Source organism: Phacochoerus africanus, chromosome 3 (assembly GCF_016906955.1).
Source record: "Phacochoerus africanus isolate WHEZ1 chromosome 3, ROS_Pafr_v1, whole genome shotgun sequence".
Classification (NCBI taxonomy): Eukaryota; Metazoa; Chordata; class Mammalia; order Artiodactyla; family Suidae; genus Phacochoerus; species Phacochoerus africanus.
In genome coordinates this window covers 152,323,742-152,338,332 of record NC_062546.1, presented here as the reverse complement: position 1 = coordinate 152,338,332, position 14,591 = coordinate 152,323,742, and the positions used below count along the sequence as shown (strand labels likewise).

Here is a 14,591-nt window from a genome sequence, read left to right as displayed (position 1 = left end):
AGGTAGTTAAGCAATTAATGAAGTTATTTAAAATCCTGATATGGTTGAGCCTGCTTTGAAGACTGCTAGGGATTAATATTTATTTAATAGATTGTCAGTTTCCATGCCAAAAAAAAAAATGTGACAGAAGTCACCCTAGTCTAAATGTAAAAAAGGTAGCCCATTTGAAACATATTTTGTGGCAATAGTTGACACTATTATAGTCTGTACCATTATATCACCATACAAAAGTCATCATTCTCAAGCTGAAATTAACATTGCTGTTGTTTTCGATTAGAAGAATTGGCTCTAAATCCAGCAATTCTCTGAGTGATTTATATTTTAGTAGCTGCCACTTTGTGCCAGGAGGGAACATGTCAGAGTATAACCGCCCTCTGATGAGACATAAGGTATTAAAATTGATATGAGATGACAAAATGGGAGAAGAGCAATGCATGGGTAAAGTTTTCACTTGAGAACAGTCTATTATGGCTTCGTTCCTGAGACTCAGCTAATCTTCATGTTTGATACAGAATCTAGTTCTTTCAATGGAAATGTATAATATAGGATGTGAGCCTGATCTCATGTAATTAGCTCTTATCTCTTGCATAAAGTACTGAAAATGTATTAAGTGCTAGAAATATCTTATTTGTAAGGATACTTGATGGCTTAGTTGACTGATGGAAGGAAAACTCCCAAAGACACTTTAGGAATTTCCTTAATTGTATCAAGATTTATTTTCATATGTGAAAGCCCCACTTACTTTTATCACTAATCTGTTTTAAAGAGCAATGTAATTAGTGATTTTACCCTGAAGTCCAAGACTATGATCTCAGAAAAATTCATAATTTTTGCCCATATTATTTAATTTTGAAACTATCTTTATGCCTGAAAACACTCAGGAGACTCTGAAATCTCTATTTTGAATTTTTTTTTGTACACCATGAAGCACTCTGAATTAGGGCTGCCATTAGGAGAGAATATTATATAAGCTTAAACTTTGGAAGGCAAGGAGTATTGCTTCTTCATTTTCATATCCTATAAGTGTTAACATTTAAGGTAATGTTATTATTATACACAAATATTAAATACCAATAAATCAAGCTTGTTGGATCTGATTTCCTTCTCTGAGTCTTGAAGAAAATGTCTTGTAGGGCTGTGATATTCCCCACATTCTACTTCCAGGATGCCTTCTTTAAAAAATTTTACTTTTACTATAGCTGACCTACAGTGCTGTGTCAATTTTGGCTGTATAGCATAGTAACCCAGTCATACATATATATATCATTCTTTTTTTCATACTATCTTCCATAATGTTCTATCCCAAGAGATTGGATATAGTTCCCTGAGTTGCACCTCATTGCTTATTCATTCTAAATGCAATAGTATGCATCTACCAACCCCAAACTCCCCATTCATCTCACTCCCTCCCCTCTTCCTCTTGGCAATCACAAGTTTGTTCTCTATGTCTGTCAATTTCTGTTTTGAGGATAGGTTCATTTATGACTGAGTAGTATTCCATTGTATATATATACCATATCTTCTTAAACCATTCATCTGTCAATGGACATTAGGTTGCTTCTTTGTCTTTCCTATTGTGAATTGTGCTGCAAGAACATAGGTGTGCATGCATATTTTTGAATTATTGTTTTGTCTGGATATATGCCCAGGAGTGGGATTGCTGGGTCATATGGCAGCTCTATATTTAGTTTTCTGAGGAACTGCCAGGATGCCTTTTTACTCAGGTGCTCATATTTGCTCTCAAGGGCTGCTTACTCTCTTGCTTAGTCTCTGACAGAATGAAGTTGCTACCAAATGTTGGTAATTGTCTCTATTGTACTACCTCTGGCTTGAACATCTCTTTGATCCACAAGAAAGAAATATAAAAAATAAAATAAATTATTGGCTTCTAACTTAGCAACAGTGGCATGGTGGTAGCCATGACGGAGTGGAATGGTAAGGTTGGAGATGGGGGAGAATAGAGTGTTTTTCTTATCAAAAGCATCAGTCAAGTGATTGAGAAGGGCATGAGAGATAGAAATAAAACTTTTGGAAAGAGCAGCTAAGCATCAGTAAACCAGCTCAAATGCCTATATCATACTAGGGTCAGGATCTTTGAATTACATGGTCAATTCCCTGTGAATTGTCATGTATAATAAATAAGGCATGTGAACAAGGGGTCTTAGTCATTATGACTTAATCAAAAGAAAGCATTTCATGCCATAGCATCCATCTACAGCTCAGCGTCTAGGAATTATCCAATGCCCAAATGCCAAAAAAAAAAAAAAGAAAAAAAAATTCACTTGTTAATAAGTTAACAAACCCATTAGGTTCATCAATGGCAATCATTTTTATCACAGGTAACACTAAAAAAACACTGTGAAGATAGGGGTATATCTGTGTATCCTACCTCCTTTCTCTCCTCCTCACCATCTCCTTCCCAACCTCCCATTTAACAATGGATAAACTAAGAGTCTTCTGTTATTGTCCTTGGAAGGTAAAGTTTTGATGTACCTAAGGTCGCCATGTAAAAGAATAATAGTATTACTATATTTATGAGAGAAGTTCTGTGAAGGAATTTCACCTTGCAACAATTCAGAAACCCTCTTCATCTGTCCGGAGGGGAGACTTGGTACTTATCAGTGACTCTACCTATTAAAATTAGGAAGTATTTGAAACTTTCTTCCAGACATTTGAATGTCCAGGCCTCTCATAGGTGCATTTTACTCTTTTCTATGATTGTTCCTACCCTGATCATAGCAGAAGTACCAGGATATATAACTATTCTAAATACCACCTGATATGCCTTCCCTATTCTGATTCTCCATATCTAATCTCCCCATACAAAGCCAGTGTCTCTATAGAACCACCATTTAAGCTAGGAATTTTACTTTTTTTTTGACTCCTTTCTCTTGTCTGACATTTCTAAACTATCTCAAGCTTCCATTATCTCTTCTATTTTGTGATTATAATATTCTTCTAAAGGGCATCCTAGATTCTAGTCTTCCTTCTGTTCCCAACCATCTCTATGTACTCTCAGTATAATCTTTTCAAATTAATCTCCTGATTATTTTACTCTTTGCCCACCATGGCAAACACAATACATGATGCTGTTTGTCACACCAGTCACAGAGAAGGACTGCAATTCCTGGCCACAAGATTGGAACCATGCAGCTGTATTCTGGCATATAAGATATGAATTGACACAATGCACCACATCTGGTGATGACACTTAAGAGCTACTATGCCTCTGTCATCTGTTTCTTTCCCTTCCTTGCTGATCTTGGAGGCTGTGTCATCAGAAGGCAGAACCACCAGATGGAGGGAGCCTCGATCCCCAACCGTTTAGAGTGAAGAAAGGTATGACCACTCCACAGCAGACTTTTGATGAGCAAGAAATAAATGCTCTCGTACTAACCTGATGGGACTTTTTAGGATTTGCCTGTTGCAGAACTTGGGCTACTTACTTACCTAATATTCTCTAAAACCTTTGTTTTATTTCTAGGAAAAGACCTATTACTGAGACAATTAAGGTTCATCTTGATATGCTTTCTAACCAAGGCAAACTCAGATTAGATGCCAGACCCTGAGTTTATCACTTTACATATAACCTTTCAGTTAGCTTTATAACAACCTAATGAGGGAAACTGAGGTTTCAAGAGGTTAAATAATCTATGCTCGCTCGCACAGTTAACAAAATGGGTAGGACTAACCCCCAAACTCATACTCTTAACTACACCTAATTTTTCTATCTCTTTGGCAAGTTTTTCTCCTGGAAATGTTTCAGAAACATGCTCTGTCATCCACTGGACTTGAGATGGCCTCACACGATACCTTTCTTTAGCTGCGGGTCTAGTTAGAAACAGGGCCTTGGTTGCTTGGGAGGGATTACAAGCACTGAGGAAGTTCTTCCCTATTAAAGTGGCTTCTGTAGTTACACGCATTCCAGAAATGGAAAGGGAGGAAGGTTTCTGTGCCCGTGCTAAGCTGGACAGGAGGTTTTGTGCCAGTTTCTGGAGCCAAAGCAGGTCTACCAGCAAGAAATCTTACTGTTCTGTTCAAGGATGTTGTGAGCTGATACATGCAAACGAGACTTGAGAAGTTCTGCAACCTGATGCAAATGTGCATGTTGGGCTGTACCTCCTCTCTAAGTCTGGCAGTGACATCACCTGGCCACCAAGGCAACAAACATTAGGAGACTTCTATCCTAACTTTCCATCCTAACTTTCAAACTCATCTCATAAGGTTTCCATTAATAGCTGGCAAAGCTCAGCTGAGTGCTGCAATAATCCCAGGGACCTGTTCGAGCCATTCTGAAGAACAAGTGTTTGTACAGAAATAAAGCAGAAGCAAAAGCTCATTACCAGTCCTGGGCATACCATGATTCTAGGGCAGAAATGAACTCAGTGTTTAAAGATTCATATTAGGTTTAAATGTCCCACTTTATAGAATAGAAAGTGTCTGTCAGAAGCTACACAACTTTGACCAGATAGAAGATTTTCTGTGTGTTATTTGGCATATGGACATACAAACATTTCCTAAGACGACATTCTTGTAACTTGGAAAAATTAGTAACTCCCACCATGCAACCCTTGTAGGATCATGTGCTAATGAAGAAGATGCTCTAATAATTAGGCCTAGAGCCCACTGAATGTAACACCTTCCAATTAGCACTCCCCAGCATGAATACCACCATTATCATTAAACAACAAAGACAAAAATGGGTATCAATCCACATAATAGAAAATAATTGATGAAGTTGGAGGGCGTGATTATTTGTGATTACTTTACAGTCATGCACGGAAAGTAGGAGAACCACAGCTAGTGGTTAATCTCTGGCTACCTCTTTGAAGATAATGAAATTGGCTTCCTACTGATGATTATTCATTAACAATTAATTCTTTCTCAGTGATCTGCCTCATTTTCAGCTTCTCACTACAAACATGCAATGGAATAATTACAAGTGGAAATGAAAAAGCAATTAGTGGCAGATAATGCCAACATCTGATTAAAAAACAGTAGAACAGATTAGCAGTTCCGTAACTGCAAGTCTGCTGCTTTCAGTAGGGAGGTGTAAGTCACCCAGTTATAGTGCGCTTCAAGCTGTGCTTTCTCTTTTATTGCTTCCCCTCCATCATGGTCTGCCACATTAAACGCTCCCTTTTATTCTAGGGGGCATTAACTTGTTGTAAATACTTTCTACAGATTAAATAGCATTTGAGATTATTTGTGATCCTACTTGCCTAAATTCTAAAAGCCGCTGTCTCATAATATGACGGCTAACACCTATGTCTGTATACTTTTCTTTGAGGATTACAGAAAATATCATCATACATTACTTTTATTTTAGCTTAACCCTTGTTTAATTAAGTATCTTCAGGAAGAAGACCACTAAATCAAAACAATCACTTTCTTTAAGCAGGTTGGCTCTTTTCCTGTCGGCACCCATGGTTGCTTTGGTCTGGTAGGTTGGTTTCTCGCCTAGCATAACATGGGACTCAAACTGACAGTGGATTTTTATTTAATATATATTAAAGGTTAAGATCGTTCTTGCTGCTGTATAAATAATCCCTCAATAAAAACCTTATAATTTCACTGTTCTCAGTGATCCAGCTGGTGTGTCAGCACTTCATATGATGTAGAACTACATAGGGAGTGTCAAAACCATCAATTTAGAAGGCAAAGAAAGCAATTCCCTTTTAAATAATCTGGCAGATGTAGTAATATGAAGGTCTGGTAAGATCTTATCGTGGAATTTGATGTGGCAGGAGTGTAGACCCGTGCTGTTTTAGGAAATTGGCTTTTGGAAGAAACTATGTACTTAACTATAAAATTATTTGGTTGTGTATTATTTTATAAGATTCCCAAAAATCAAAACAATAAAGAAAGAAGGTATGAAATGGAAATAAAGCAGATTTTGATGAGCTGACATTTAGCTGATAATGTACCAGTATGGTGTTCCTTATGATCAGTGGAATATCCGTTCAGATGGGTCGTTTCTTGTACAAGCATGGCTGGTGAAGATTTTAGATATCACCCTTGAATATAATAAAATATTATTAAGCATCTTAAATGTACCTTGAACTAATTAAGGACATTGATATTAATTAGACATGGTATCCAAACCCTCCACCTACTCAAAATCTAGTGGGGAGATAGGAGTTCCCTGGGGGCTTAGTGGACCAAGGATCTGGTGTTATCACTGCTGTGGCTCATGCCACTGCTATAAATCAGGTTCATTCCTGGCCAGGAACATCTGCATGTCACAGGTCTTGCCAAAAAAAAAAAAAATCTATAGGGAGAGAAAGACATGTAAAGAAATAAGTGGAATAAAATACGATGTTTGTTACATCTGGGGAATTTACATGGCATAAAAGGGAGTCTGACAAGGTACAAGCAGGAGTAATAGTGACTGGAATGAAATCATAAGCAGATTTTGAATTAAGTCTTGGAAGATGTTGTTCTTGGAGAGAACAACAGAGCAAAGGACATTATATGGAAAACATAGGAATCAAGGCACAGAGGTAGGAAACAGCCTGGCATGTTTGGAGAATGCTGGTGATTAAGTAAAGCCAGACAATATGATGTCAGGAGGAGACCTGCAAAGAGAGAAGCTGAGAGATAGGTAACTTGCTCATGGAAGGCTTATAAGCTGTGCTAATGAATTCAGCTTTATGAAATGAAAACCCTTCTGTTTCCTCAGGCAGGTATTTATTAAGATAATTTTTTTATATTTCTACAGAATTCAAAACTCTCAAGTCACATACCTAAAGTATGAAAAATTCTCTCTAAAGCCTACTTATCTTGACTTGAAATGTAGTTGTGAATTTCTTAGAGTGGTAATATAAATTGATTCATAAAGACAATGATAATATCTTGGTACTATCTTTAGTATCTTTATCTGGAAAACTAATAAGTTCTGTCACATCAATGAAAAATATCACTGAAAAGTAGGAATAGGACTATTACGCTCTTTATAAATTAATCACATACTTTGATTTTGTAGAATGCAAAGTCTTACAAGGTCTCACTCACTAGCTATGTGATTTTAATGAGAGTTATTTAATGTCTGCATGCTTCAGTCTTCTCATGCGTTGGCTGTATCTATAAAGGAGTTGAACTAAGTTTCTGACACTAGAGAACAGGATTAATAAACCACAAACCTTCATCTTCTTATAAAGTCTCTCCAAGATTAATATGCAACAAACCTTCCTTTTAGGAAGTATGGTTAAATACAGCAAAACAGAAACCAAACAGAATGAAACACCAATGTTCTTAAGAAAATGATGGATTTCATTTGAAAGTAAAGAAATACATTTTAGCAAATTCTACTAGGTACTCACTAGCATACCTAGATTTGGAAGGGTGAGAGTTGAGGTGAGGGTGGGCCATGGGAGAGATGGGGCCAGCAACCTTGAAGAAATTTTCTCTCTGATGTGGATCGACAGCCTTCTTAAACTCTCCATTGGAGCTTGGAGAAGACATATGCATGACCTTATCCAACTCGAAGCTGGGTTGTCATGACTTTTCTGGACTTAGATTCACAGTACTGTGAAGGGTCCAAGTGATACTAGGGAGCTCTTTATGAATAGCAAAGTAGCCTTAATGTGGAGAAGTAATGACTAAAGAGTAAGATAGGCTCTAAAACAAAAGTTAACCAAACCCTCCGTGAAGATATGTGTTCTCTGTCACTAACCAATTCTAACCAGGGATTCCTGCCACACACACACACACACACACACAAAGCTCATTTTTTTTTAACCAATTTTCTTTGCTCAGTGCTTCCACCTCTTCCAATCTTTAATCTACACTGATCCCTCAAGTGGTTTTAAAGTTCATCTCTTTTTTTAATTGTTATTTCCCCAATACAACTTTTTTCCTACTGTACAGCATAGTGACCTAGTTACACATACATGTATACATTCTTTTTTCTCCCATTATCATGCTCCATCATAAGTGACTAGACATAGTTCTCAGTGCTACACAGCAGGATCTCATTGCTAATCCATTCCAAAAACAATAGTTTGCATCCATTAACCCCAAGCTCGAGTTCATCTCTATGCTGATGATTTCCAAATTATACCTGCAGCTCTGACCTCTACTCTGAACTGGATATGTGAAGCCCCCTTCCCACCCAGCAGCTTCATCTGATGTCTAATGAGCATCTCAGAGCATCAAGCTTTAAACTCAACTCTGATTCCAGTTCATCCTCATATCTGCCTTTCTAAGTTTTTTAAATCAGAGAATGACAACAAAACCCCAGGACTTGTCCTGGACTCTTCTCCTTATCTTATACTCTAAATATAACCCATCAACAAATATTGTTTACTTTACCTTGGAAGAGCACTAGAATCTGACCATATCAATCTCTTTCATGGCTACCACCATTTTACAAGCCTATGCCTATCATCCCAAACTCTGCAACAGGTTTCTACCTGGCCTTCCTGTTCCACTCTTGCCAACCCTCTCCATTGACAGAGAGATCTTTTAAAATATGTTTTAAAACTTCCCCACAAAAAAAACTCTCAGATGGCTTTGCATCTCAAAGCAAAACCCAAATGCCGTGACCTCCAAACATAGTTATGATCAGGCCTCTTCTCCTACATCATTTCCTTCCACTCTTCCCATCGCTCACTCTTGGCTTTCTTAGAGCTCCCTTTGCTGAGGGGATGATAGAAGTTGGTTCAGGGAGGAAAAATCAAGAATTCAGTTGTAGACATTTTGATTTTAAGGTAGGACTTTTGATATGTCCCAGAAATACTAAGAAGGCAGTTCCAAAATGGATCTGGGGTCCCAGCATGGAGGTCTGGGACTGGAGATATGTATTTGCAAGTCATCTTCACACTATGTTATTTCAAACTCTTGGTATGGATGTTCCAGAGAGGATAGATAAGGGACCTAGAATTACAGCATATCTGGGCCTGGTGGAGGACTATGACATTATAAAAGACTGATAAGCAGCCCCCAAGAGGAAAGAGGGAAAAAGGAGAGTGATTTGGTAGAAGCCCAGGAGGTAAGAAATGGGGACAGCTGGTATCAACAATTCTCTTTCCATAAGTTTGATAGTGAGGAAGAGATGACACAATTTCAGGAGAGAGATGTGTGATAAGAATTATATATTTCAAGGGAGAGTGATAATAAGTAAAATGTTTAGATGGGGGAAGGAAATAAATAGCATAACTAGTCTGAGAAGGTGAGATGTCATGGATCAGAAACACAGTTGATTAATTTTTGAAGCTAATAACTTAGAGAATAAACAATAAATAGTTTTTAAAAAAATATTTAGTGGTTACTGTCTAAACACAGATTTATACCTTGAAATTATAAGAGGAAAAAAATAAATGGAAGAAATCTCAGATAATATAGTTAAAGGAAAATAACACTGAGAAGAAAATGAATTAAAGGATGATAATAAAGAGAAAGAGGGAAGGAGTGGAAGGAAGGGCCAATCTAAAAAAAAATGACAATAAAAATAAATAGGATAAATCCATTACTGAAATAAAGAGATTTTAAACATTAGGTCAAAAAAATGAAAATCTATATGCTATAGACAAAGGACCTATAAGAGACATACATAATAAAACAAAAGAAACTCAGAGTGAATGAAGGGAAAATGTCAGACAATATTAATTTAATTTGTTTCAAAGATGTAATAGTCTTGATGAAAGTGTAATTTCTGTAACCTTAAAATGCTCAATAACTTGGTACCACAGTATTTATGAAAAAAAATTTAAAAAGACAAAGAGAAGAGAAAAAAAAAACAGAAAAGCAATGGAAAACTTTAGTTCTCAGTTCTTGAAAGAACAGTAGATAAAAGTGAATAAGGATATACAGGACATGAATAATATCATTACTAAAGATTATTTAACAGTTACATCATGAGTTCTATGCCCTATAAAGAGGGAGTCACTATTTTTAAAGTGTCTCTGGAAAATTTGCCCCCAAAATTGCCATATGTAATAATCCCCAAACAAACAGTATGAATATCCTAAGATGAATATAAGCTGTTTTCATAGTCACAGTGCAATAAAATTCCATGAGTAACTTTAGTTCAACAAACTTTTGGAAGGAGCCATTTGCAGTATGTATTATTATAGAACATGTCAAGGATAATGAAAAATGTGGAGCTTCCTCACTCACCAGTCATTCTCCTTGGACAAGTATTTATGAAGTGTATTTATCAAGTGACTCAAAATTTTCAGGATATTTTCAGTGACTTCTTTCAGTGAATTTTTTACAATGTTATTCAGACAGATATAATAATCTGGTTTACTCCAGACAGGGTATGTGTCCCACAGATTCAAATCTGCAACTGTCACATTCATTTTTGATTTCATGTGGAATAATAATAGAAGTTGGTTTACCTTGAAAGAATAAATTCAGTCCATTCAAAGAAGACATATCACTGATATGCCGATTTGCAAAGTCAATTTACATTATGCATAGCTTCTTACTCATTGTGTACATTTTATCACCAAACACATAAAGTTTTTGATGTACTGCAGAAAACAGTAATTGTTTATAATTGATGCTGATATTTTCTCAAATATGAGAAAAAGTAGAGAATTCAATTTGCCTGTCCTTAATGTAACTGACAATCATTATGACTTTATTAAGTCTTTTCCCTTAAATTTTGAAAAATATCTCTGGTTGGGAGAGCTTTCCAAATGCATGACCTAGCGAGTAGATCTTATTTCTAGAACAAGAGCTTAAACACATGGAACACGTTGTTCTTACTGGATACCGCTGCCTTAGCACAATCTATGTATGACCCAACATGTTATGGTTTACGTTGAAGTTATCAATACTTTTAAAATTTCTTCTCTAGTTGTAAGAGTTAATAAAGACTGGGCAAACAATATTTCTTTTTTTCTTCTTAGGCTCCTTTATCCAAATCATATCTCACAAAAGCCTGAAGATCAGCTGAGCTGCTAATATCGGGCAATTCATTCTAAAGTCTCAAAGGAATGTTATGGACTTTTTTGTACTCAGGGCAATAAATGTTGCCCCATATTTGGGCAATATCTGTTACTGCTTAATAAATTATCATATTTGACAGAGTCGTTCTACCAGATTTTTTTTTTTCCCCCTTACTTTGTCCCCGAGAACATCACTTGTGCTGTTTGGCAGCCAAACAGTAATGGATGTCTCACCAATAATTTGAGCAATTCTAACCTTGGCAATTGAAGCCAATGCCATAAACAAGACTTCTGCAACTTCTGCAATTTTAGCACCTACCACCCTATGCTGAAGTTTCTGTTACTTGAATGTCCTACTTTGCTCTTAAAAATTCAACACCTCCCATAGCAATCTTGCACTTTCAAAACTGTTTGAGACAGAATACTTTCTTGCCAAAACGTTGAGTGTCTCCAGACATATTATACATAATGAAGGAGTTTATATTCAATTTCTCTCTATTAAAATCCAAATTTCAAATAATTTTCACTATATTTGCATGATAGATTTTGCTGTTTTTTTCACATCTGGTGTTTTTACAATAGTAATGAGTGGTTTCAGGTGATTCATCAGTTTGGTCTTCCTACTACTCTGAAAGCATATGATTCATTTCATTGCAAACACCATCACACCTATATTTCCATCAGCATCTTCAGTATTATGCTTTAAAAGACGTATTTATGAAACTTAATCCATGACAGTTTCAAGAAAAGAGGAAATCAAAGAGTGCCTAGTCCCAAATACAGTTTATAACTGATATTTTACAATTTAAAATACGTAGGTGCATCAATAAAAGAAGGACATAATTACACAAAAATTCAGTTAATGAGAATCCACGTTTGTGACTACAGAAGCTATATCATATTAACATCCTAGTAGTTTAATTACTAAGGGTCTTAATAGGTATACGTGGCACCATCACAAAGGTCATGTGGCCCATGTAGATTGCCCCCTGTGCTAATAACGTTAGCCTCATTGTATGTAAAAATATTTCAAAATCACTGATTTAATTAAAAGTTAATTTTTTAGTTGTTATTATATTTTATTTTTATTATTATTTTTAATAGTTATTTCCAAATATCATTTTTTTCTACTGTACAGCATGGTGACCCAGTTACACATACATGTATACATTCTATTTTCACACATTATCATACTCCATCATAAGTGACTAGACATAGTTCCCAGTGCTACACAGCAGGATCTCACTGCTAATCCATTCCAAAGGCAACCCCAAGCTCCCCAACCACCCCACTCCCTTCCCCCACCCTTGGCAGCCACAAGTCTATGCTCCATGTCCATGATTTTCTTTTCTGTGGAAAGGTTCATTTGTGCCTTATATTAGATTCCAGATATAAGTGATATCATATGGTATTTGTCTTTCTCTTTCTGGCTTACTTCACTCAGGATGAGTCTCTAGTTCCATCCATGTTACTGAAAATGGCATTATTTCCTTCTTTTTTATGGCTGAGTAGTATTCCATTGTGCATATATACCAGACCTTCCTAATTCAATCATCTGTCGATGGACATTTGGGTTGTTTCCATGTCTTGGCTATTGTGAATAGAGCTGCAATGAACATGCAGGTGCATGTGTCTTTTTTAAGGAAAGTTTTGTCTGGATATATGCCCAAGAGTGGGATTGCTGGGTCATATGGTAGTTCTATGTATAGATTTCTAAGGTACCTCCACACTCTTCACCATAGTGGTTGTACCAGCTTACATTCCCACCACCAGTGCAGGAGGATTCCCTTTTCTACACACCCCCTCCAGCATTTGTTATATGTGGACTTATTAATGACGGCCATTCTGATTTGAGTCTTGCTTATCGTTACTAGTTAAATTTGTTTAATTATGATAGAACAAAGAGGCTTAATCCATATTATTGTTTGTTTTCCAAACTTGGCCAAATAAAACACTTAAAGCACTTTAAATAGAACAAGTAAAAGTTGCAAATCTGTTTGTAGAAAGTCCATGAAAATGAAATGTGGCCAACAGTATTGGCTCAAAGATTATGTCTTTATAAATCATAAAATAGATTTTTCTGGCCCTCATATTCCCAGTGTCATATAAACATACTGTGGTAAATATACCAATAGAATTTTTGTACCCTTATGGATAAATCCTAGTTTTACAACGTAGCAATAAAAGATGATTCTTATCATTCATCATTGTGTTCCATGGAGCCAATATTCAACATCTCAATTTTTATATCTTTTTTGTAATTAATTTATTCCCTTTTCTACCACAATGTTCTGCTCCATATTTTGACTCCTATTGCTTACTGGGCAATAGTGGGAAAATGTTACTGATTGAGAAAAGAAACTGAAGGAAAATTAAATTATGACTTGTAAAACTATCTACCTATTTCCAAGGAGAAAAAACTCATTCATAAAATCTTGGATTTTTTTTCTGGCCTCTTTGGTATTAGCTATATAATTGTTTTTTGTTTGTAAAGTACTAGAAACTGATTCATAGGACTCAAAGTTTTGTTAGAGGAATTCACATTGTGGCTCAGCGGGTTAAGAACATGACTAATATCCATGAGGATGATTTGATTCCTGTCCTCACTTAGTGGGTTAAGGATCCAGCATTGCCATGGGCTGTGGTGTAGGTCACAGACATGGCTCTGATCCAGTGTTACTGTGGCTGTGGTGTAGGCCAGAAGCTGCAGCTCCGATTAGACCCCTAGCCTGGGAAGTTTCATATGCTGCAGGGGCAGCCCTAAAAGAAGAAAAAAAAATTTGTTAGCATTTAAGTTGTCAGAAACTTACCTGGGAAGTTTCATATGCTGCAGGGGCAGCCCTAAAAGAAGAAAAAACAATTTGTTAGCATTTAGGTTGTCAGAAACTTACCTTCCCTTATGAATTACTTTTTTTTTCCCAAATTACTGAAATTCTCTTATCAGTTATCTATATTGATGAGCTAGAATATAATTTTCTTGGGCACCAATATATCTAGCTTGTTCATTGTATCATCCCACTATCCAGTAAAATAACTAACATGCATTTTTAAATAAAAGAAAATTTGTAAAGTTGTAATTTAATCACTATGAATTTTGCATTTTTACTCTTTCAGAAACCTTATAATTGTCACAGAAAGAACTTCTACCAGGAGTACAAAGCACTTAGCAAAATGATCCTAATGATTTGAGAATTATTCAAGCCTCTCTGTCATCTGTTATTAATATATTTTACAGATATGCTTAAAAGTGAATAAAACTTCCAGCAAAAATTCATATATTTATTAACTTTAAAACAAATAATCTAAAATTAATCTTTATTAATTGTGAGATATTTAATTTTTCAGAATCCCCCAATATTCTGGAAATGTGATTCTACTAGATAAACCCTTGGAAATATTGTTATGCAACTGAATTCTGGATTTCATTTATATTAAATGGCAACAAAATATAATAGTCACAAATTCATTTCCTGGGATTATAGATGATCTATGTTTGAATTATGGTTCTCCTAGTTACTAGCTCTATGGTTATGGACAAGTAATATAACTTCTTTGCACCTAAGATTCCTTTTCAATAAAACAGGAAAATGTATGATACCCAGTGTCACAGAGCTGTTGTAAGGATTCATTTAGGTAATAGCTGTAAAGAAGCTCATATAGCCAACATTTGGTTAAACATGAGATATCAATATT

General features: G+C 35.9%; 1 long non-coding RNA gene across 1 annotated transcript in view; it reads right to left on the bottom strand.

Moving 5' to 3' along the window:
• The window catches only part of LOC125123346 (uncharacterized), a 277,948-nt gene that overhangs the window by 60,919 nt on the left and 202,438 nt on the right, over positions 1 to 14,591 (bottom strand). The window contains exon 3 of the long non-coding RNA XR_007134034.1: positions 5,910 to 6,017. This is a non-coding gene — a long non-coding RNA (uncharacterized LOC125123346). The remainder of the gene's footprint in view (positions 1 to 5,909; positions 6,018 to 14,591) is intronic.